At 39.4% G+C, this 24,248-nt stretch overlaps 1 protein-coding gene across 6 annotated transcripts in view; it reads right to left on the bottom strand.

Moving 5' to 3' along the window:
• The window catches only part of NCOA3 (nuclear receptor coactivator 3), a 127,422-nt gene extending 103,827 nt beyond the window's left edge, over positions 1-23,595 (bottom strand). For 5 of the 6 annotated variants that reach the window (XM_043480023.1, XM_043480027.1, XM_043480025.1 and 2 more), the window contains exon 1: positions 23,464-23,595. The gene's annotated coding sequence lies outside the window, so the exon portion shown is untranslated. The remainder of the gene's footprint in view (positions 1-23,463) is intronic. The other variant, XM_043480024.1, reaches the window with a different exon arrangement.
• Positions 23,596-24,248: the final 653 nt, after the last annotated feature.

The following is a 24,248-nucleotide window of genomic DNA, read 5'->3' as shown; positions in this document are numbered from 1 at the left end:
TGAAAAGACCCTGATGCTGGGAAAGATAGGGCAGGAGAAGGGGACAACAGAGAATGAGATGGTTGGATGACATCACTGACTCAATGCATATGAGTTTGGGTAAACTCTGGGAGTTGGTGATGGACAGGGAGGCCTGGCGTGCTGCAGTTCATGGGGTCGCAAAGAGTCGGAGATGAGTGAGCAACTGAACTGAAAGAAAAAGAGCCAAACATCCTGCCTTTCCTACATGAACTGTAAAAGAGTAGGACAGTATTAGCATTTGCAATACCTAATAAATTAGCAGATGAAGGGTACTGATCAATAACATCAAGTATTACAAAGAGAGAAGCAAACATCATGTGTGTCCTAATAAACCACACCACATAAATAGTCATCTCACTACAATAGCCAGTCTACAAAATTTTTCCTGGTGATGTCCATCTCCTAAAATTCATACCCTTAAGTAGTCCGTTCCCACATGGTATCAGGGCTGGTGTGCAGGACCGAAAGAATAGAGCAGAACTGACAGTATGTCAATTCTGGGCTCATAAAGGGCATTGCAGCTTTTTTCCTCCCTATCTCCCTCTCTCCCTGATCACTTGCTCTGGCAGAGTGCCTTGAGGATAGGCAAAAAACTAAGACCTCCGACAACAGCTGTGGGAGTAAGCCATCTTGAAAGCAGATCTTCCAGCCCCAGTCAAACCTTCAGATGACTGCAGCCCTGGGTGACGGCTTCACTGCAACCCATGAGAGACTTGACGCTAGAACCAGCCAGCTAAGCCACTCCCAGACTGCTCACCTTCAGAAACTATGGAAGATAATAATATGTCCTAAACTGCCAAGGCTGGGATTCTTTTGTTACACAGCAATAGATAACTAATGAACTTGCCCAAAATAACTGAACCTTAATCTGATCAAATCTTGAGCGCCATCTACCAATTTATATTAAAAAAAAAAAAAAAATACAGAGAAGCAGTTTAAATAACATAAGGATATACTCAGGGCTTCCCTGATGGCTGAAACAGTAAAGAACCTGCCTGTAATGCAGGAGAAGAAGGCTCGATTACTGGGTCAGGAAGACCCCCTGGAGGAGGAAAAGGCAATCTACTACAGAATTCTTGCCTGGAGAATTCCAAGGACAGAGGAGCCTAGCGGGCTACAGTCCATGAGATCTCAGACAGTCGATACAACTGAGCGACTAACACCACAACAACAACAACAACAAGGATATACTCAGCAAAATCTAGGCAACAAGAAATTCTATAGAAAAAAAAATTCAAAAGAAGAGAGGCGAAGCAACCGATACTTAAAAAGTACGTAAGATACATACCAACCAAACTGCAATGTGTGACTCTTGCTTGGATCTGAGTCAGATTTTTTTTTAAAAAGGTGAAGCAACAGAAAGAACTAGAAAATTGAATAGTGACTGTGTATTTGGTGCTACTAAAGGAATTACTTTAGTTTTTCTACATGGAATTGTGTTATGTGGGGTTGAGAGGGATGGGATTTGAAAGAGTTCTTATCTTTTAAAGATTCTTAAGGAAATCATATGATGCCTGGTATTTGCTTCAAAACAACGTGGAGGAAAAAAGTATCAGTAACTGGAGATATAAACGAAACAAGATGGGCCATAAACTGATAATTGTAAACCTGAGTGATAAGTACATTGGGAACACTATACCATTCTCCTTTTTTTATGTTTGAAATTTTCCAAAATACAAAGCATAAAAAAAAAAGTAGGTTTTTTTTGTTTATCTATTTTTACTTGTGCCAGGTCTTCACTGCGGCATGGGCTTTCTCTCTAATTGCAGCCCACAGGCTTCTCACTGTGGTGGCTTCCTTGGTGCAGAGCAGGGCTCTAGGGTGTACGGGCTTCAGCAGTTGCAGCACATGGGCTCGGTGGCTGCGGCTTGAGGGCTCCAGAGCACAGGCTTAGGAGCTGTGGCGCATGGGCTTAGCTGCTCATGTGGGATCTTCCCAGACCGGGGATCTAACCCGCATCTCCTGCACTGACAGGTGGATTTTACCACTGAGCCACTAAGGAAGCCCCCAGAAAAGCAGTTTCACTAAAAGTGGATCAAGAAAATGATAACCTAAACTGGTGACTAGAATCAGAACAGAATCCTCCAAGCATAAGAGACTTTCTCCCAATTATAGCTGTGCCTCTTACTCAAAATCTCTCCTTCAAGCAAGTATATAGAGTTCTGTGTGTCTCCAGGCTGAAAAGAGCACACATATACCCTTTTAAATATGAGAGGCAGTTATTAAGTCATAAACTGAAATTACTACCTAAATACATATTAGGTCTATTTGGGATGAAAAAGTTTTGGAAATGCATAGTGATAATAGTTGTACAACATTGTCAAGGTACTTAATACTACTGAATCATACACTTAAAAGTAGTAAGTTTTTTGTTATGTATATTTTACCACAGAAAAATTAGGTATATTACATATAAAATGTATTAAAAAGCATAATTTCATCTTGTATAAAAATATACAAATTGACTATGAAGAATTTAATGAAAAATACTGGAAAAGTGGGCATTTTAGTATAAAATGAAGCAATATTTATCTGCAAAAAGGACAATTACTATTTAAAAGGGCAGTGAAGTATTTGCAACAGGTATTTTTCAAAGGCAAATGGCTTTTAATAATATACGAAACTTATTTTATTATATGAAAATAAAAAAACTCCAAATAACCTCAAGAAAACTAGACAAGAGTTTATAGAATAAGAAAATACAAATGTCCTTTAAACATTTAGGAGGCGAGGCAGAATGTTTAATCTCACTAATATTCAAGATGCAGATATAAACTTTAATAAAATGTATACCAGAAAACTCACCATAGCACTCTGTTGTTATATGCAACATATCCATTAACGATAAACTGATTAATTATAAAAATGATAATCTACTTTAACAAAAGAACTATATCTGTATGCGCTGATATGAAACCATTTTCAAAATGCAATGTTAAACATAACTAGTTACAAAGCATTGTTTTTTTTTGTACTAGGTATAAAACTATACTACTACATGTGCTTATAACAATAGAAAATATGTAAATTCTAAAGATACATAGATATGTTTGTAAATATACAAAAAAGGAAATGGTAACAGTGACTGCCTCTGAGAAAGGAATTAGGAAACAGAAGAAAGTGAAAGGAACCTTCATATGCTTTGGAAGAGTTTGAATTTTGTTAGCCATCTATATATATTACCAATTATTTAAAAAGTAAGAAAAAAATGTTCTTAAAAAAATACGGAAAGAACCTTACATGTGACCTAACGAAGAAGGTTAAACAAAATGCCCAAGACTACCAACAAGATCCAAAATACAATTCTCTTGCTTTCCAAGCCTTTACTGTTTTGCTTTTGACTAGTCTGTAAAACAAGTAATAACACACTCTACAATCTAATGTCAAGTTACATATCTGATTCAAGAATGTAACCAGAAACACTGCCAATCATATCCTCCAGAAACATAATGAACTATTCTTTATGTGCTGTAAGTCTTTAACTAAGAGCTCCTATTTCAAAACACAAGAAATATGAATACCATAAAGTACGTTAACACTCGCTTCCAATATTTAGAAGTTCATCATGAACTCTAAGAGCCACAGAAAGTACCTTGGTGATGGTTCAGAAAGTGCAACTGATTGTAAAAATGTGGTTAAGAGGGTGATGGCACACAAGGCATTCAGGAGTTCCTTCTTTTTCACCCAAAGGCCCTTCTTAAAATTGAGTATTTTGCCTGTCTACTTGATACCACATGATGTCTTATACTTTTCTATTGCAGGCAGTTCCTTTGCTCTCCTATAGACAGAAAAAACTTAAAAGTACCAAAGTTCTTCATGTTCCATAGTCCACAATTCCATTTGTAACAAACATTAATACAATTTTAAAGTAAATAAATAATCTCAGTAACTGAAACTATCTCCCAGGAATTCATTTAAATCCTTCCCTGGATTACTCCAGCCTCAAGCCATCTCCCCTTGCTCTGAACTAAAAAAGCAATTATTTGTACAATTTACTTAGCAATTAATCCTGCATTGCTTTGTTAAACCTCTTTCCTTATTCTCTGAAATGTTATTTAAATCTTCTCTGCTTATCTAACTTTCATGTTTATTTCTCATCTCCCCAAATAGACTGTAAATAAATTCCTTGAGAGAAAGAGATAAGGCCTTATATCATTTTGTATCCATATAAAAATACAAACAGCAGGGCTTCCCTGATAGCTCAGTTGGTAAAGAATCCTCCTGCAATGCCTTAGACCTGGGTTCGATCCCTGGGTTGGGATGATCCCCTGGAGAAGGGAAAGGGGACCGAGCACTCCAGTATTCTGGCCTGGAGAATTCCACGGACTGTACAGTCTATGGGGGCGCAAAGAGTTGGACACCACTGAACGACTTTCACTTTCAAAAATACAAACAGAGTAGCTGGCACTTAGTAAATACAAAGTTTTTTTTTATTTATTAAAAAAAAAATCAGTGACATTAAGAAAGTATTTAAAGCCAGGCCAAGTAAGAACCTTCCAGCCAGAGCTGACAAGCCAATGTACTGTTTTGCTGCCCTGACTCCTGAAGCAATGTGGGGTGGTAAAAAGGCTTCAATTTGGATCCTCTAGCTTGAGAACCTATGAACTTATCCCATAAATTTCAGCTTCTTCATCTCTAAAATAAGAATAATAATGCCTACCTAACTCTATGATCATTAAATCAGTTTATGTAAAATCCAATGTTGAGTATTACTGCTGATATGCCTTATTTTAAAGATTCTTAGATTTTTTTCAGGTATAGTTTTTCTTAGGTAGATTTTCTTAGATTTTCTCAGGTAGATTTTCTTAGATTTTTTCAGGTATAGTTGATTTACAATAGAAATTCTTAAGAATTTTTTTTCCTGTTTTTATTCCTTTGAAATCAGAATGTGCTATTGACCACATTCCACAGTTGGCAGTTTTACCTTTTCTTATGTGCTGGTAGATAAAATAATGCATTGTATATCGTGGCATCTTAAACTTGATTAAATCTGGTAACAACTGGCATCTGTCTTTCCTCCATCATACTCACTCAAACACCAACATGTGGATCGGAAACTCATTTGTAGTAAGATGTACATGCCCCCTAATCCATTCAAAGGACCTAGCACTTTGGCATATAGTATATGCTCAATAAATAGGAACTGTTGTTACTGCTACTCTGAATTCATTCAATATCTGCATACCAACTATGTGCCTGCCACCATTCTCAGCACTAACGATCTAGCAGTGAACAAAATAACTACCAGCCCTCAGAGAGTTCATATTCTATTTTTCGTGACACAAGAAGGAAAAGCCAAAAGCACAAATGAGTTAACAGATTGTTTACAAAATTGAAAAAGCTAAGCAAACCAAGACAGACACTAAAACACAATAATTCCTAGGCAACTCTACACCGCTTGCATTTTCTTTAGAGAAAAATCTTAGCAGAAACACAAAATGAAGTCCTGGAAACAAAGCAGGGCATCCAAACTTTTTTCCCCTTATTTAAGTAAGAGCTTCCCTGGTGGCTCAGCTGGTAAAGAACCCACCTGCAATGTGGAGACCTGGGTTCAAGTCCTGGGTTGGGAAGATCCCCTGGAGAAAGGAATGGCTACCCACTCCAGTATTCTGGCCTGGAGAATTCCATGGACTGTGTAGTCCATAGGGTTGCAAAGAGTTAGACACAACTGAGGGACTTTCACACACATTATTTAAGTAAAGGTTTGGGGAAAAGGAGAAAAGTCAGAACAGATGTTAGAAGTAAAAAGGAAAATAAAAAGGGGAAGGGCGGTTTGGGGGTGGGGGGGGGGAGGAGATGCCAGTATGCCAAAGTACAGCTAAAGCAGGCATTTACTTTAAGGTTTTCCTCATATCCTGCTCTCAAGCTTGAGGAGTATACAATTAAACAATATTTACTGAATGCCCACGAAGTACTCAGAAAGTTATTAGTCTCAGAGCACATTTCATAAATTCAGCACAATCCAGTAAAAAGATGCTCACTACCTAGTTAGGAAGACTAATTCTAATTCTAATGAAACAATTTGTTATATATAGCATCCTGTGGTGTATTCCAAGCGCCAAGCTGGGCAGAGCAGACTAGAGGCTTGGTGAAAGAAGTAATCACGAGTTCAAATGAACAAGAAAAACACATAATAAAGAAGCCACAACTGAACCTTGGATGGGCAGTTTGACAAGAAAGAAAAATGAAACCAAAGGTCTCTAGTAGCTTAAGCCAAAAACTTCTGAGTCACCCTTGATTGTTCCCCTCCTTCTCTCTCACCAGGCCCCACCCCACACTGCCATGACCCCACCCTGAATCCATTGCAAAATTCTGTTGGCTTTCTCTTTGAATATATGCAGAATTTGATCACTTCTTATCACCTCCTCTGCCACCACCCAAGTCCAAGCCACTTTTCCTGGGACCTGAACTACTGGAACACCCCTTAAGAGGTCTCCCTACCTCGTGCTCTCTCATAGGCTACTTTTCACAAAGCAGCTGGAAGGATCTCTGTAAAGCCTGACTCAGTTTATCTGTTCTCCACTAAAACCGCACAGTGCAGGAGGCGTGCGTGCGTGCGTGCATGCGTGGGGCGGGGGTGGGGGGGGGGGGGCGCACAAGTGGGAAGATACAAAACCTTCATTAATGGATGATGAGGTATACTGGTAATCTATATTTGTTCTTTGATAAAGTAACGCTTTCTCCTTTGTATTTTTCTGTATTTTCTACATAAGTATAAAATTACTTTTATAATTTAAAAGATGAAATGCTTTTAAAAAAAAAAAAAAAAAAGGCGGGGGAAGGGGGTGGAGAACAATGCTCACAAGATCTTTTTGGAATACCAAAAAATAGAAAACCTGCAGCGATTTCCCACTTGCTCAAAGCAAAACCTGAACACGTTACAACTGCCTACACGGTCCCACCATTACCTCTGCGATTTTCTCTGACGAGTACTCCTCTGCTCACTGTGCTCTGGCACACGGACCAACGCACTTTCCTCAAGTACACTAAGAATGCTCTCCCACCAAGGGCCTCCCCACACCCATGCTCCCCACTCTACCAATACTCACAAGGCTTACCTCCTGGACTCTGCTCAAATGTTACTTTCTCAGAGAAGGTTACCATGACTATCCATCTAAAATGCAAACCCCACAACACACATACACACCAGCTCCCAGTCCCCTTATGCAGCCTTTTTCCCCCATAGCAATTCTGGTCACTAGTATATCCCTAATATCTAGGGAAAAGCCCAACACGTGGCTAGTACTCAATAAATCTCTGTAAAATAAATTGAAACATGAAGGCAGAAATAAAAGTTCAAGGATTTGGGAAAGTGTGAGGATGTGTGTGTTTGATGGTTCAAAAACTAAAAGAAAATCAATCTGACAGAAGCAGAGAAGCTTGGAGCAAAGAAGCCTTCCAAAGACAAAGAAAAGACTTGGTTAACAGTGAGCAATTAGAAAAAGTGACGGACCTGAAGGGTGGCAAGTTGACAAAGGAAAAAAGGGTATGGGCCAGAAGAAAATTTAGGCTGAGAGGAAAGGGATAAAATAGTCAGAGACAGAATGAGGGCTGAGATGAGGAAGTGCATGAAGAGGACAGGAGGAGGGTCAGAGATACAGGAGAGGTCAGGAGGAAGGGAGAGACAGCACAAGGGAAAAGCAGCAGGTCACAGGTCAGGGGTGGAGGCCACTGTTGTGTCACAAAGCTGTTCCTGTTCAATCCTAAGAGCCAACAGTTCTGAGATACATGTCATATATGTTTATTTCCAAAATGTGACTTACAAGTCTTAAAACATACAAAGATATGTATGTACATCTGTTGTATCACTTTGAATGCTCAAATTCCCCACTGGAGAAGTGAGTTTAAATTCACAAAACCTGAATCTTTCAATTTCATTCCTTAATACCACCATTAGGCATTTGCCATGAAAGGTGAAACAAGGTGGAAGCAGGCAATTACAGGGCATGTGTAATTTCCTCTTCATCATACAGCTTCTCCAGTTTACAGAACTGGGCAACCTGGACTTCCTTCATGAGGAAAAGAGTACAATACAACTGTTAGCCTTTAAATTTGAAACAGCAAAATAAAAGCACAATTACTAGTTTTAATGTAAGGCCTCCTTGCTTCTTTGAAAGATTAGTAGGAACCTGAAATAGAAACTAAAATGTTTTGAATCACACCAAATATTGAGCTTGAGGAAATTTTTTAAACTTTGTTTTAATTTTCAGAGCATTCTTTAACAGAGTACAGTGATAGTGAAGTCGCTCAGTCGTGTCCGACTCTTTGCGACCCTCTGGACTGTAACCCACCAGGCTCCACCGTCCATGGGATTCTCCAGGCAAGAATACTGGAGTGGGTTGCCACTTCCTTCTCCAGGGGATCTTCCAGACCCCGGGATCGAACCCAGGTCTCCCGCATTGCAGGCCTTAACCTCTGAGCCACCAGGGAAGCCCCTTTAACAGAGTATAAGATCCTCTAAAATAAAATTTTACAAGTATTGTGACTAAAAGAATTTTATAAATCTATATTCTCAGAAGTGTAATATACCTACTGAACATTTAAAAATCAAAATTCACTGATAACAGAAATTTTGGAATCAAGATTTTTAAATAACTTTGCAAGTTCAGTGTTATAGTCACACTATTCAGGAAGAGATGAAACAAACATACAATATAGTGCATGAATTTATGCACTGCTCTCTGAAAGCTGGCTGGGTGCCATTTTATCACTGACAGAGCAGCTTCCAATCCCACTCAGAGTCCGACTGCAGTGGCCCTGAATCCAGCAGTGTAAGACGCCTGCATGTAGTTATGGGAAATCGTGGAAAATTTCACAGGCTGACATCCAGAACGTCTGCGGTTCTTTTTCATATTTCTTTCTTCCTGCAAAGCAGTTATTAGACTAGTAGTTGGATCTTTTTTTTAAAGCTGGAAATTTCCACTGGTTTTTTAAAATAAGTCTTCTTAAATGTAAACTGCAAAACATTCCAACGTTACAGCATGACAGAAAGAATAAATCAAAATCAGAAAAGAATTTAAATACTTATCTTCAAATCAGGGTAAGGGAACTGGTAAGTAAATTAAGGTGTCACTCTATCCTGGTAAGAAAAAAAAGTGTCCAGGAAGATACTGAGGTGATTTAAGGTTACAATAATGTAATATAAATACTAAATGTGAAAAATTGCACATTGTGAAGCTGCTGATATTTGATCATAAGCTGAGAGAGCAGGCATTCAAAAGCTAACACAACCAGTAGAACAGTTACACACAGAAACCTTGAACAGACAGACAGTACAGGTTGGTGAGAGAGGAATACATTCCAGACTAAAGCAAGCCATGAAGACTGGGGTTTTCAGCAAGGGTTAAAGACAGAACAATGACAAGCCTCACAGGTAAGATTCAGAGTTTTAGGCACCTTCTCATTAAGATTATCCCAGACCAGAATATTTGATGCTTTCATCTTAATTTGTAAAAATAAATGAGAATATAAACAAGGACTTATTGTTTCATTTTTATTAAAGAGGTAAAAAGATCTAGTTCCAAACTACCTAAAAATGAAAAATGACTTTTAATAGTTAAATACAGTGGCAAATAATTTTCTATGTTTAAGAACTGATATGGCCCGGGTTAACAATTTGTTTCTTTGCATTTATATGAACTAAGAAATGGGATCTATAATACATGGCTGTGTAACTGTTACTCAAGCTTTGAAATTCTTGCTATCCCCCAAAACATACATATGACCAAAAACTTGAGCATTAATACAAAAACATCGCTAATAACTAATAAAGATCTGTACCACCAAAGACTGGAAGACTGGGAGAAAGTATTAGGAAAAATCTCATAAAAAGATGTATATCCAGAATATATAGCAAAAACATCAAAAAACAAACCTCTTAATACGCAACACAAGAATGGGGGAGGGGAGGGGAAGCCATATTGATATAAAACAGATCAGCACAAATAACATCTCTACTCCTGGACATTCATCTGGAGAAAACCATAATTCAGAAAGATACATGCACCCCGATGTTTACTGCAGCACTATTTACAATAGCCAGGATATGGAAGCAACATAAATATTCATTATTGGATGAATGGATAAAGATATGGCACATATATTCCATGGAATATTTGTTGCCGGTTCAGTCACTAAATCGTGTCCAACGTTTTCCGACCCCATGGACTGCAGCACACCAGGCTCCACTGTCTTCCACTATCTCTCAGAGTTTGCTCCAAGTCACATCCATTGACTCAGTGATGTTATCTAACCATTTCATCCTGTGCTGCCCCCCCATCTCCTTTTGCCTTAAATATTTCCCAGTAGCTCTTCATATCCTAAATGGAATATTTCTCAGCCATGAAGAAAAAAAAAAAAAAGAATCCCATTTGCAGCAACATAGATGGACCTAGAGATTGTCATACTTTGTGAAGTAAGTCAAAGACAAACACTGTATGCTATCACACGTGGAATCTAAAAAAAAATGGTATAAGTAAACTTATTTCATCACAGAGTCACAGATGCAGAAAACAAACTTGTGGTTACCAAGGGGAAAGAAGAGGAGAGGGATAAATCAGGAGACCGGGACTGAGACACACACTCTGTCTGTCAAACAGAAAACCAGCGAGAACCTCCTGTAGACCACAGGGAACTCTGCTCTCCTCAGTACTCTGTAATGGCCCATGTAGGAAAGGAATCTAAGAACGAGTGGATAAAAAAGTGTGAAACTGACTCACTGTGCTGCACCGCAGAAACTAACACAACACTGTACATCAACAATGCTCCAATAAAAACTTCAAAAATCTAACATCTTACTTAATGGTGAAAGACTGAACACTTACCCACTAAGGCTGAGAACAAGACAAAGTTATCTCCCCAAATTAATCAAATTGATCAAATGATTCAATGCAATCAAAATCAAAATCGCTACATTCTACTGGAAGCACTAGCCATTACAGTAAAGCCAAAAGAAAAAGAAGATGACACATACTGCTTGGAAAAGAAGAAACAAAACTTATCTTTACTCAGAAACAACATGATCACTGATGTACACAATCTTCCTAATCAAACTACATAAAAGCTACTAAAACAAGTGAGTTTGGCAAGATACTAGGTGAATATACAAAACTCAATGAAAAAAAAAACTCAATGAAAAAAAAAACTCAATGATACTTATATACACCAATTATTGAAAGTTGAAATTTTAAAAATACTATTTACAATCACATTTTAAAAATATAAAATTTAGGGACCTCCCTTGAAGTCCAGTGTGAAGGCTCCATGCTTCCACTGCAGGGGGCACGGATTCAATCTCTGGCCGCAGAACTAGGATCCCACATGCCGTGAGGTGTGGCAAAAACAAAAAAAACTTATGCACATATATATGTTTCAGTGATAAAAGCTCTTACAAGAGTGTACACTGATAGCTACAAAACACTGTTAAAAAGAAATTAAAGAAGACCTAAATAAGTGGAGAGAGATATAGCATGTTCAAGGAACAGAAGACAGTATTTTAAGAAACCAATTCCTCCCAATTGATCAACTGACTCAATGCAATCACAATAAAAATCACAACAAACATTTTGCAGAAATCAACAAGATTTTAACAATATATAGAAATGCAAAGCACCTAGAATAGCCAAAATAATTTGAGGGGGGAAAAAAAAGCTGGAGGACTTCCCCTATGTGATTCCAAAGCTTGAGTAGAGACAGACTGGAATATGCATCAATGGAACAGAAGAGATCCCAAAAATTGACCTACACATATTTATTTGACTATCTGAATTTCAACAAAGGTGCCAAGTCAATTCAATGGGGAATGTAAAATCTTTTCAACAAATGGTGCTGGAAAATTCAATACAATATACCAAAATATGAACCTCATCCCTATCTCATACCATACTCAAATAGGTTACAGACCTAAATTTAAGAGCTAAAGTTATAAAATTTCTAGGGGGGGAAATGAGAAAAATCTTTGGCAAATATTTTTCAAATACAACACAAAAATCAATACACTGAATGCCAGTAACAATAAAAACTTCTGCTCTTCCAAAGCAGACCACAGACTAAAAGTAAATATTTCTAAAATATATACCTAAAAAAGGTTTGGGGTCTAGAATAAAAGTAGTCTTGTATCTCAGTAAGATAAACCCAACTTAAAAATGGGCAAAAGATATGAACAGACACTTCACCAAAACAGACACACCAATGACAAGTATGCACATGAAAATATTTTCAACATCACCAATCATTAAAAAAACTCAAAGCCACAAATGAGCTACCACTATATACCCACTAGGAGAGCTAACATTAAAAAGACTGGCCATACCAAGTGCTGGTGGGAATGTGAAACAACCTGAATTATCACAAACTGCTGGGAGAAATATATAATGATACAATCATGCTGAGAGACAGCTGGCAGTTTCTTAAAATTTTTAAATGTTACACACTCCTAGGCTTGGCATCCCAGACTTTCACATACCTTCTCCTCGTCCCCAGGTTCAGTGAAATAAACAGTATTTGGAAAATTGGGGGGGGGGGCGGGGGCACACACACTTAGGGAATAACCCAGCCATTCCATTCCTGGACATTTACTCAAAAGAAATAAAAGCATTTGTACACACAAGGCCTTGTAACACAAATGTCATAAAAGCTTTATATTTGATAACCAAAAACTGGACACAACCCAAATGTTCATCAATAGTTGAATGGATAAATAGTGATATACCTATACAACACAATAGTACTAGACAATAAAAAGAAATGAAACTATTAATATATGCCACGTGAATAAATCTCAAAATCACTATAAGTGAAAGAAGCCAGCCCGAAAGAAAAAGTACATACTGTATGTATAACTCATTTATAAAAAGCTCTTAAAAATAAAGCTAATCTTCAGTAACACAAGACAGATGAGTGATTGCCTGAAGATGAGGGCGGGAGGGATTACAAAGGAATACAGGAAGGATCTGAGTTTGGACTTCAGAGGTAACAGATACTTCCACTAAATGTAATCATAACGGGTTCATGGGTAGACACATTTATTAATACATCAAGACCCAAACGGCACAGTTTAAATATATGCAATTAACTGTCAATTACACCTCAAAGTTGGAAGAAAAATGCAAGAAAAAAGGAAAATTATGGCAAACTATAGTGATAGAAAGCAGAACAGTGGATGACTGAACACAAAACCCTGAAGAGGCCTGAATGCAAATGAGCAAGAACTTTCTGGGGTGATGGAAATCTTCTGTATTCTGATTGTAGTGACAGTAAAACTGTTCACACTCATCAAAACTCAAACTGCACACTTAAAATGATTGAATTTTATTATGAGAAAATTACACCTCAATAAAATGTCTAGTCAAGGCTATGGTTTTTCCAGTACTCGTGAATGGATGGGAGAGTTGGACTATAAAGAAAGTTGAGCGCTGAAGAATTGATGCTTTTGAACTGTGGTGCTGGAGAAGACTCTTGAGGGTCCCCTGGACTGCAAGGAGATCCAAGCAGTCCATCCTAAAAATGAGTCCTGGGTGTTCATTGGAAAGACTGATGTTGAAGCTGAAACTCCCAATACTTTGGCCACCTGATGCGAAGAGCTGACTCATCTGAAAAGATCCTGATGCTGGGAAAGATTGAGGGCAGGAGGAGAAGGGGACGACAGAAGATGAGATGGCTGGATGGCATCACCGACTTGATGGACATGGGTTTGGGTAAACTCTGGGAGTTGGTGATGGACCGGGAGGCCTGGCATGCTGCAGTTCATGGGGTCGCAAAGAGTTGGACTGAGAGACTGAACTGAACTGAAAGGGAGTAAGTTGTAGTATCTATAAAAAGTTAAATTCATCATCTTTAAAGTAGCATTCTCCAACCACAAATTTTTATATACTTTATAACAAAACATGGGAACAAAGAAATATGTACGAATACACTTACAGTTGGAAGTTGGATAAATTATGATACATATCCATACAGCAGAATACTGTGTAACCATTAGAAAGAAATCAGTAGCTATAAAAACAGATATGAAACCTCTTCAGGATCATTTAAAAAGTATATACAGTCCAGAATAGGGCTTAAGTGCCAGTTACATAGGTGTGTTCATTTTATGAAAATTTATCAGACTGTACTGTGCATTTTCTGAGTGATGTTACACTTCAATATAAAGTTTACCCCCAAATGTGGGAGAAATTCATTAAGCTCAAACCTTTTTAAGTACATGCATTTATATGCCTAGAGTAACAATAGCCACCTTTGGGCAGGGGACAGAGAAATGGCTGGCAGACGGCTGAGGAAGGTGCCTCACTTTCCACTGTATACCCTTTTGGTACCTTATGAATCTGCCCCATGTGTACCTGTTACATATTTTTAAAAATATTTCTGAACTGAGAACATCAGCAACTATATCCATGCATGAGTTGGAATTTTTTTAACACAGAAATGAACTAGAGACAGAGATAAGATTTAGGTCCATAATAGTCCTTCATAAGCCAATTTCAAATTTTATACCCATCACAAGTTTCATTTTCACTGCCTTTATAACTAGTAAACAGTTTAAATTTGAACCTAGAAAATAAATTTTAAAAGACTCACCTTTTCTATTTTGAATAGGGCTTTGTGTAAGACTTCATTTGAAGAAGGAAAAAGGGCTCTGCATGGAAAAAACCCAAACTATTAAATGAGATCATGTACATTAAGCACACAGCAATGTGCAGGCACACAGCTTCCTGATAAATGATAGTTTTCATCCTTTATATCTAATATGTATCAGAACACAGGGAACAGAATTCTACAGGGGTAAAAGGCGGAAGGGAGAGCAAAAAAGGCACCCTACTCCAGTATTCTTGCCTGGAGAATCCCATGGACAGAAGAGCCTGACACAGTCACCAGTCCATGGGGTCGCAAGAGTCAGACACAACTTAGCAACGAAAGAGAGAGAGCAAAAAAAAGACAACAGCAACTAAAGTGTAAGTATACAGACAGGGAATTCCCTGGTGGTGAGGACTCCATCCTCTCACTGCCGGGGCCTGGGTTCAATCCCTGGGGCAGGGATGGTATAGAAAAATAGAAACTAAAGAGACAGCTGTAAGCAAAAGTATAGAAAATCCTCTAACAGTAGTAGCTTAGGGGAGATAGGGAGTAGCTCTAATGACCAAAGACCTAGGGTACCAAGAGCCTTACTTTTACTTTTTCACATACACTTTTTTAAATGAATTTTTTAAACATTATAATTTTATGTTAAGTAAGCACCACAGAATAAAAGAGGTAGGCAAGGGAGATTACAAGCAGTAATGAGTTCCCTTCAGATCTACTCCATCTCCTCCATGAAGTTTCCCTACCAATTTCAGCTGAAAATGGCCTTTTCTTCTTCTGAACTTCTGAACCACTTATTTATGTTGCTGCAGCTATGCTTTTTCAATTACACTCACTTCTCATCTAGATTATAAACTCGTAGATCACAAAGGGATATTAAAGCCCACAACATTTAGCACAATTCTTTGAAGAACAGTGGTACTGGAGAAAAACATCTAAGCAACTTACAGGACCGTCCACCCAGTCCAAGGCCAAGTGGCAAACAAGAATGTGGTATTTTAAAGCCCAGACAAGATTCATCTGGGCCAACTCTACGAGGGAGACCTAAGCCCTAAGCAAATCCCAAGGACTCTAATTTTACCTCAATGTCCAGGTAGAAAATCAGATTTAGAGTTGAACTCTGGAAACTTCCACATTCAAACACCAAATATTTGGGGGGACTTAGAGTGAATATAATTGAAAAGAGGATTTTAAAAGCTTACAAAAAGGTACAGTCCCTATCTCAAAGCATAGACAATCTGACTGAATTTGTCCTCTCAATCAATGAATATGGATTCCTATACATGAAAGGAGATAATTAAGATTCATATCACGAACGAACAATCATATTTTCAGTTGTGGTAGCCTGGGAAATTTACTAAAATGAGACGGGCTCTAGGCTGGGCCTTATGACCAGACTAGACAGCATGGGAGAAAGACAGGAAAAAAAAAAAACAGCATGACTAAAACAAGCATCAACAAAAGTGGAAAAGACAGCTTTTTTAAAAAAGGCTATGATAAGAACTGAGCGTTAGGTTATGGAATTTGGGTTGTACTCTGCAGATATTTTAGCAAAAAATGTGTTCAAAGTGTTTAAAAAGTGTAAAATGGCAGAAAAATAGAGAGGATTAGGGAAAGGGTAGAGACTAATTGAAAAGTTATTATAGTAACCTAGGGCCTGGACTAGTTTTAGAAATTGGAATGAAAATATATTTAAGAATAATACATCAAGAGGATTCTGCAAAACCAAAAGCATTTATTCAACACCATAACTGAATTTTTAAATAATCAACTTTCCTGGCAGTCTGGTGGTTAAAACTCTAAGGGGGCAATGCAGAGGGCCAGGGTTGGTCAGGGAACTAAGATTTCGCATGCCACAGGACATGGCCAAATAAATAAATAATCAAGTCTTGAAATGTTTTACCTCTTCACGCTTGCTAACGATTTCCCACCAACAGAAACTGTGCTCTCTCCATAATACAAGTCATAGTCATTCTTCAAAGCCCTGCCTCCTGATCACCTGGTCAGAGGTAGCCCCTTTCCTCCTCTGAACTTCTCCAAGATCTTTACAGGCAAAACAGATTACCTTGTTGTGAAGTGATGTGAATACCTGATTGATTGTGTGCACTTGGAGGTCAAAACCTTTTTAACTCTCAGGGTGCCTTAAATAGTACAAGCTTAATAAACAGTGTTTAAGTATGTGTGTTTATGGCGGAGTGGGCAGCAGCCAAGCAGTGGCCAATTAAAGATGATTGAAGCTTAAGGCCTCACAGCTAAGAAAATGGTGCTATGAAAGTCAGTTTTAAAAGTCACATGTGGGAGCCATTTTGTATATGGTTTAAAAAGGGAGACGGAAGGTTACTGGGCAAGTTCATGATTTTAGGTTCGCCTAATTTGGGGCTCATACACCTAAGGCTTCCACCATTCTAGATGTGGTTATGCACTCTGAAAGCAGCCTCCTGAATTAATGTTACTGATTCCCAATGAAATTATTTTTAAAACTTAATATAGTAACAGTCCTGTCTCTTACGAAAAGATACCACTGACCCTCCCAAGATATGCACCATGTGTGTGGAGTTATTTTGCTCACTGGTGAAGTTAAGATTTTCCTAGATGTGGCCATGTACTTGCTCTGAGAGCAAAGGAACCAACTCTCTTGGATAAAAGTATTGTCATAAAACCACCACCACCAGGCAGGTTAAAAAAAAAAAAAGAGATGAGTCTGGATGGAGCAAAGAGTGTGTAGACTAAATTTAGATACAATCTGCTTCAGAGAAAACTGGGCGATCCTTAAAACAGTTTTGAATACAGTTGCCAAATTTCAATCTAGAAACAAAACCAAGCTGATGTAGCTACGCTACAGACTGACTTAAATTCAATAATCCATTTCACTGATGACAGCTTTACTGGGAGTAAAGAAAATATGACTTCATTTTCTTACCCCATCAGGAAGAGGCTGAAGACCCTCTCCCTCCCTGCCCCTACACACACACACACACACACACAAATTTTGCCCTTGTGGCATATATCACTATGGTGAAGTCAAGATCTCAAAGTCTTCCTGTTCCCAAACTCATGAGTCAGCAAAGAAACATGTATCTGCACATTATCTGGCACAAAGTGCTCGATCCATTTAATATTTGACCCAAAAAAAAAAAAAATTAAGGCCATTCTCCATATTTATATGATGTATTAAGTTTATAAGATTTTCTAATACAAGGAACCCTGGAAGATCATAGACTCCATCTCTTTGCACCTGGAGAGGGCGATTTGCTCTCTCAGACTACAAACTTACAAATTATTCTCAAATTCTTTACTGGTACTATTCTTTTCAAAGTAACAAGCTAACAGATGGCACTGCTCAGGTAACAAAGTGGGAAATTTTTAAAGGTTTTCTTTCACCTGTAGGGTTTTTCCCCTAGTTAAAATTGTTTTAAACCTGAGCATGTGATCGCACAGCTCTTTCCACCAATATAAACTATCATTTATAAAAATATCAGTTTTAGACCTTCAGATTTTGATAAATATTTTCCCTCAAAGTAAAATTTGGTTTTAGATTTCACTTAAACAGAAGAGCAAAGAGTATTTACACTAATAGTCTCCCCCCTCCCCTTTTCTTGCATGTTAAAACCCTTTCTTCCCCTTCCCCAAGCTTTCTCCTCTTTTGTACTCAAGTTCTCAAATGCACAAGATGGAGGAACAATACCACAATACAACTGCAGGCTTCCTGCCTACTAGTCAGTCATTATTCTTAAGACTTGAGAACTTTGAAAACACTGCTTGGGTTGCTTTGAAATTCCCTCTTTCAGATTTTTTCCCCTCCTTCATGGGACATCTATTTAAAAGAATGACTTCAAAAATGTCTTGCTGCACCCAATCAAAAAGCTCTCAGCAAACTAAAAATGCTAGCTTTAGATATGAAAGGAGGATGTAAATGCCTAGAGTTTGACAAATACCAATTCAAAGAAAAAAAAGTGTATTTCTGGCAAAGATTTAAGAATAGTATTTTTCTCATATGTGTATTAATCCTATTTCTGAAAGATTCCATATTTATATGGAAGCATCTTAAAGATTAGATTACCAATGTGTTCTTTCTAACAATACCATAGAGAGATCTAAAGATCTCAAACTACACTGGGCTGAACAGAAAAGGGTTACCTTAATTATTACTGATAAAGAAAAGGTCACACTAAAATGAAGTAATTTTATTTTTTTAAGTTTTCAGAGGCAGAAAAAAATTACCAGCAGCAGTCACCTGGAAACCCGGGGGATTTCCCATTTCCTCCCACCACACTTTGATCACGGCAGTAGTACTCACTAATAAACTTTTCTGGTTGTTGAGATAAACTAATGGGAGTTACTCTAGACAGAGACATGGGGGGAGTATGGGGGACAAATCATCTGCTCAGCTCACCAAGGATTCCTTCCTTTTTAAAGGCAAAAGCATTAAAAATGAAGTTGAAACACAAACACACACTGGCTCATGAGTAACAGCTTTCTAACTGTTACAATTAACAGTGTGCCATAAACAACAAACAAAAATTATTCCAGCATCTCTAACAAAAACATAAAGGCCAATTTATTTCAAATTATTTATTTCAATTTATTTAGTCAATAAAGCGAATCCCAGTACAACAAAATAATTTAGCCAGTCCCCTGGAGTTTGTTATAATGGGATTTAACCTGTACATTCAACATTCAATTAACCATGAGGCTTATCCTAATTGAGGATTATGCTGACTTCTGCAGTCCTTCCCCCATCTATCCATCTACCACTCCTACTCAGCTGCCATAGCCACCAAAAGCAAAGCCCCAGGGAGCACAAGATTACCTATTACTATGTGATACCCGGGCCAAAATTCTCTCTTCATCCTGTGCATGATGAAGAGGTTAAATTTAGCAATCTAGTCAGCCTACTTTCCAAAAAGTGAAGTTTCAGAACCCTCACCTGTAGCTCTAACTAAATAAATTAAAAATTTCAAGAATTCCTTCATAGGTGAACACGAAGTCACACTCTTTGGTAGAACACATCAATTAAAAATATTAACAGGAAAGAAAAAATAGGACATAGACATTCCTAATGAAAAATAGGAAAAGGAGAAACACGGAAACACTAGCTCACTATTCTTCGAAATAGGTAAAGCCTCTCTGCCAGTCAGGTCAGACTTCTTTCCTTTGCCTCCAAGCCACAACATTTACTACACAGGTAGTTTATTACTGCCCCCCTGTCACCTGACCTAGGCCAAAGAAATTACCAAACTGAGTTTAATCCTGACAGAGTTGGGAACTGGCAGTATATGGTCTAAGAAGATTATCCAGTTTGGGGCTAAATCAGCCTTCTAGACACTGCAGGTCTTCCGTTCAACTCCTGCTGTGTATCTTCTGGCCATTTTCCTGTTCATTTAACAACTCTCCACCAGAAGGTAGGAAAGGGAAAGGCGATTAAACTCAAGTCAATTCCATCATTTGTTAGGGAGTTGAAAATAAGGTTAAGCTCTAACTAAACTGCATCTTTAACTCAAAATAATCTTTTCTCAGAAAACCAATGGGCCAAATGAATTTACCTAGCATTAATAAAGTGAAAGACTAAACCTCATTACAACAGAGCCCCTCCTCCACCTTAAGTGAAAAGTTCATCTTGTCATCCCCTCCCCCACCCCAAAAAGCACTCATAAAATGAAAGAAGATGCCCACATTTTACTGCAGCACTCAACCTCAATGCTATGCATGAGAATCTAAAGACAGACCTATCTCTTTAACGTGTTGAACTATGAGGAAAAAGAAAAGTTAACAAACATTTCCAGTACTAATTTCCTGCTCCCAAAGCTTTAACCACACAATAAAGCAAAAAAAGGAATATTCTACACCACAGAGTACAGTGAATTCAAACCCAACTGGGATAGGTACTCCCTGGTTTAACCTTCAAGAAACTGCAGCTCCTCTTCAATCATGATCAGCAACTTTTTTCCAGTCCTGGTAGCATTTAAAGAGTAACAATTGTTCAACTGTGATCACTTGGCTGTGTATCATCACTAGAAGCTATATTCATTCTAAACTTGCAACAAATTAAAAGTTTTCCAAAGTTGCCCACATCCTCTGGCCAAGGCTCAAAATTATATAGTCTAAAAAAAAAAATGCAGAAAGAAAGCCTAAAGCCACTTATTTTAACACCAAAAGGCACAGGACAACAGTAGTTTGTGTTTTTTTATCCTACCCTATTGTCCAAACTAAAATGTTAAGTCATTCTTTTAAGAGACTTCTCAAAAACCTACTAGTCTCCAAATCAAAAGGAACTTTTCTATAATCATACTGCTAATGCTCAAAGGACCAAATTTAAAAGAAAAAATAAACCTTTTTATCTTTAATATGTCCCTGACATACCTGACACAGAAAGTTTATTTCAAATGACCAATCAAGAAGGTACTGGTACATAATCATTTCAAAAATTATTTTTTATTTGCATGTCTCCTAGAAAAAGGATCGAGGGTCCTACAGAACATTCACTCTGTACTGAATGAATTCTAGCTTCTTTGAGGGGTGTGGGCTTCAACGTACAGAAATAATTCCTACATGGTGAAAAAAGCACAGTATATTCACTTTCAAAATGTATATTTAATAGAGTCGTTAATCCCCTAGTCTTTAATATCATTTTTCTAATGAACTGTTAGTGTTGGTAAATTTAAAACCACCATTCTAAAACTTTTTTTTTAATCTTGTTAATTATGCTAGGGTTGTTAGGCATTTTCAACGCTTCTGGAGTCAAAGAATATTTTAAGGTAGACATATTTCCGATAACTGCTCTACAAATAATGCAGCTTCCCACTTGGTCCATAATCCTCATGTCCAAAACATTCTTCTATATACCAGAAGCCGGCATATGCCTTTTTTAAAATGCTAATTGGACAATTAAGTCATTTCTATCGATACATAAGATTCCCCTATAATTTGGGATCGCTGGCAATCTAGATTACTGCTCATTTAAATGCAGAACCTGAAGCAACCTCCAGTGACAGAAGCTAGTGTTCAATATCATTTTACATGTTACAAACGGAGGCTTCATTTTACATACAAACAATGAACCTTGGCAGGGTTCTTCACCCTAAAGCCCCACAGATTGTTATTTCCTTAAGGGTGTTAGTAGATAAGGCAACACTAGCAGTAAGTTTGGAAGAGCTGCTCTAGTCGCCATCAACAATTGTTAAAGATAGTAAAAAGGAAACGGTATTCCCACCCATTTTTCCCTTTCTTTGGTTCATTTTCTTTCCCTGCTTTTGCTATCCAACGGGAGTGTGTTTCAAATGAAAATTCTTAAAATAATTATTCCAAACACCAAGAATACTCCAGAAAGCAGTAAGAGTTGTTGCCTCCTGGAAATGGTAACTGGGGGGGTTAGAATAGGAGAGAGGCTCATTTTCAATGTTTTTGTACCCTTCCAGTAGTCCCTAGACCAGTTATATGGGGCATAACCTATACTAAGCAAACAAGCAACAACTGAATCCGTTTTCAAGAAAGCACATTTCACAAAACTTACAGATTTCCACTTAACATTTTGGTTTATGCGGCAATCACAAGACTTAAGTTTTTTGGTTTTTTCCATCATCCTCTAAACAACCTGCTGCAACAAATACTGAAGCGTTTTCGCAGCCAGGGACCAGTAAGGTGGATCTGAGCCCAGGCGTTTGAACCGAGGAGATGCCGCAATCTCAATACTACTAGCTCTCTCACTCATCTCATTCAACTCCATTTCAGACCACTGCAGCAAGACAGCTGGTACTCGCCTTCCTGTTTCTTTACGGTACAGGCTTAATAACAAAAACAGGTTGGCTTTGAAGCGCTGCTGCTCAAAACTATCAAGAAGGAAGTCTTCACGTTCGGAAGGGGGGAAAAAGTTTCTACTTCCAGAGAATTTCAGACCTTTCCGTCTTTCCATTTGAGAAACCCGAACTCCTCCTGCTTGTGAGATTTCGAGACGATGCTCCCTGCCTCTCACAACTGCTCTTTTGGTGAACTTTTCCACCCAGAGTGCCCTCAAACTGCCTAGGAAGCAACTAAGCCCTCCCAACTACTCGTGGATTGCTTTTCTAAAAGATGTGCAAGACCAACAGTTTCTCTAAACCATCACAAATTGAGTCAATGTACGTAGGAAGACCAGAGATGGAAAAGGGGGGAGGGAGGTGGAGAGTAATGATAAAGACAGCCCAACCCCAAATTTAATTCACTAACTTCCACTTGCCATTTCCCAGCCTTCACACGAGAGGTAGCAAAAATGCCTTTTTACTGAGAAAACTGCTGAGAATCTATCCGTGCCCAAAATGGAAATCCCACAGATAATCTGGGTTAAAAATACTTAAAACGCCCCAAGTGCAGGAAGAAACACGGCAGCAAAATCCCAGCCCTTCTCGGTACCACTCGGAGGCTGGGCTGGGGCTGAGTGGGGGGCAGTGCGGCTTCCCCCCGCCCTCTAGTTCTGAAGAATCGAGAGACGCCGAGGCGGCGAGAGGAGGGGGTCGTGGGGAGCTTTCAGAAGCACCCCGAGGGCTGCAGGAGGGTGAAACTTCAGGGACAGGAGAAAAAAGTGGACCCCCCGCGGTCTCCCCCAAACTCCTCGCAGTAACCCCTCGGTGCGAGGACCCCCCTCGCACCCCCAAGCTAGCTGCCGCCCAGCTTCGACACCCCTCCCGCGGCCGCGGGCCGCCCAGAGGCTGCGGGAGAGCGGCGCGGCCCCGACACCCCGAAAGTGTCCCCGCGCGCCCCCCGCGCGGCGCGCCCCTCAGCGCCTCCGCGGAGCCGGAGCCGCCAGCTCGCCGCAGCCCGGGGGAACTCGCCCTCTCTCCTCAGCCTCCCCCTCCGCCCGCCCGCCGCCGCTGCTCTTCCTTTATCTCCACTCACCGCCCGCCGCCATTTTCCTCGCAGCTCAGGTTTAAATCGGAAACTCGCAGCTCCTCAGCCAGCAGCCACGGCCGCCGCCGCCGCCACCGACTCAACCGCCGCGGCCACCGCCGTCGCTGTGAGGGGGCTGAGGCGGCCGCCGCTGGGAGCCGCGGCGCGGAGGCCGACGGAACATGTAGTCCTGCGGCCACGCCCAGCACTACCGGTCCCAGGGGGCCTTGCGCGGCCCCGGGCGCTGGGTGCCCGCCTGGTCCGGCCTCCGCGGCGCGAGGGCGTGGCCGCGTGGACGTCAGGGCCTCGGTCGCTGACTTACCGCCTGGGAGCTGCGGCGGACCCCGGGGGTACGGAGGGCAACCCTAGCGTGGCCCTTAATTTTTTTCATACTTGCTTTCGTCCAGTAATAAATAACATTTATGGAGCGTTTATTGTATGCCAGGCACTGATCCTCAAAACAAGCATCCCTTAGGGACCACTCTTAGTCTGTGTTCAAAGGAGCAAACAGGCGCAAGGTCGGAAGGCACAGGGCTGTTCATTAGATGCTAAAGTCACTGGATGAAAGGTTATTGGGCAATAGCACATTTACTGTATATTCAGTCCCAAAGTATCACCCCACGTAGTACTCATCAGCTACGAAACGGAAGAGCTTGCTTTGCACTGGGGCCATCTGGCAGACAGCACCTTAACCAAGCTATCAAATCAATCACTATCACTTAGCATCACCAATAATGGACCAAATCGACATATATTTTTTTATATGATGCAATAGGAAAAATATAACGCCCCCT

This window comes from Cervus canadensis, chromosome 10 (assembly GCF_019320065.1).
Source record: "Cervus canadensis isolate Bull #8, Minnesota chromosome 10, ASM1932006v1, whole genome shotgun sequence".
NCBI classification, from domain to species: Eukaryota; Metazoa; Chordata; class Mammalia; order Artiodactyla; family Cervidae; genus Cervus; species Cervus canadensis.
Note: the sequence above shows the minus strand (reverse complement) of the source record. Positions and strands in the feature narration are given on the sequence as shown.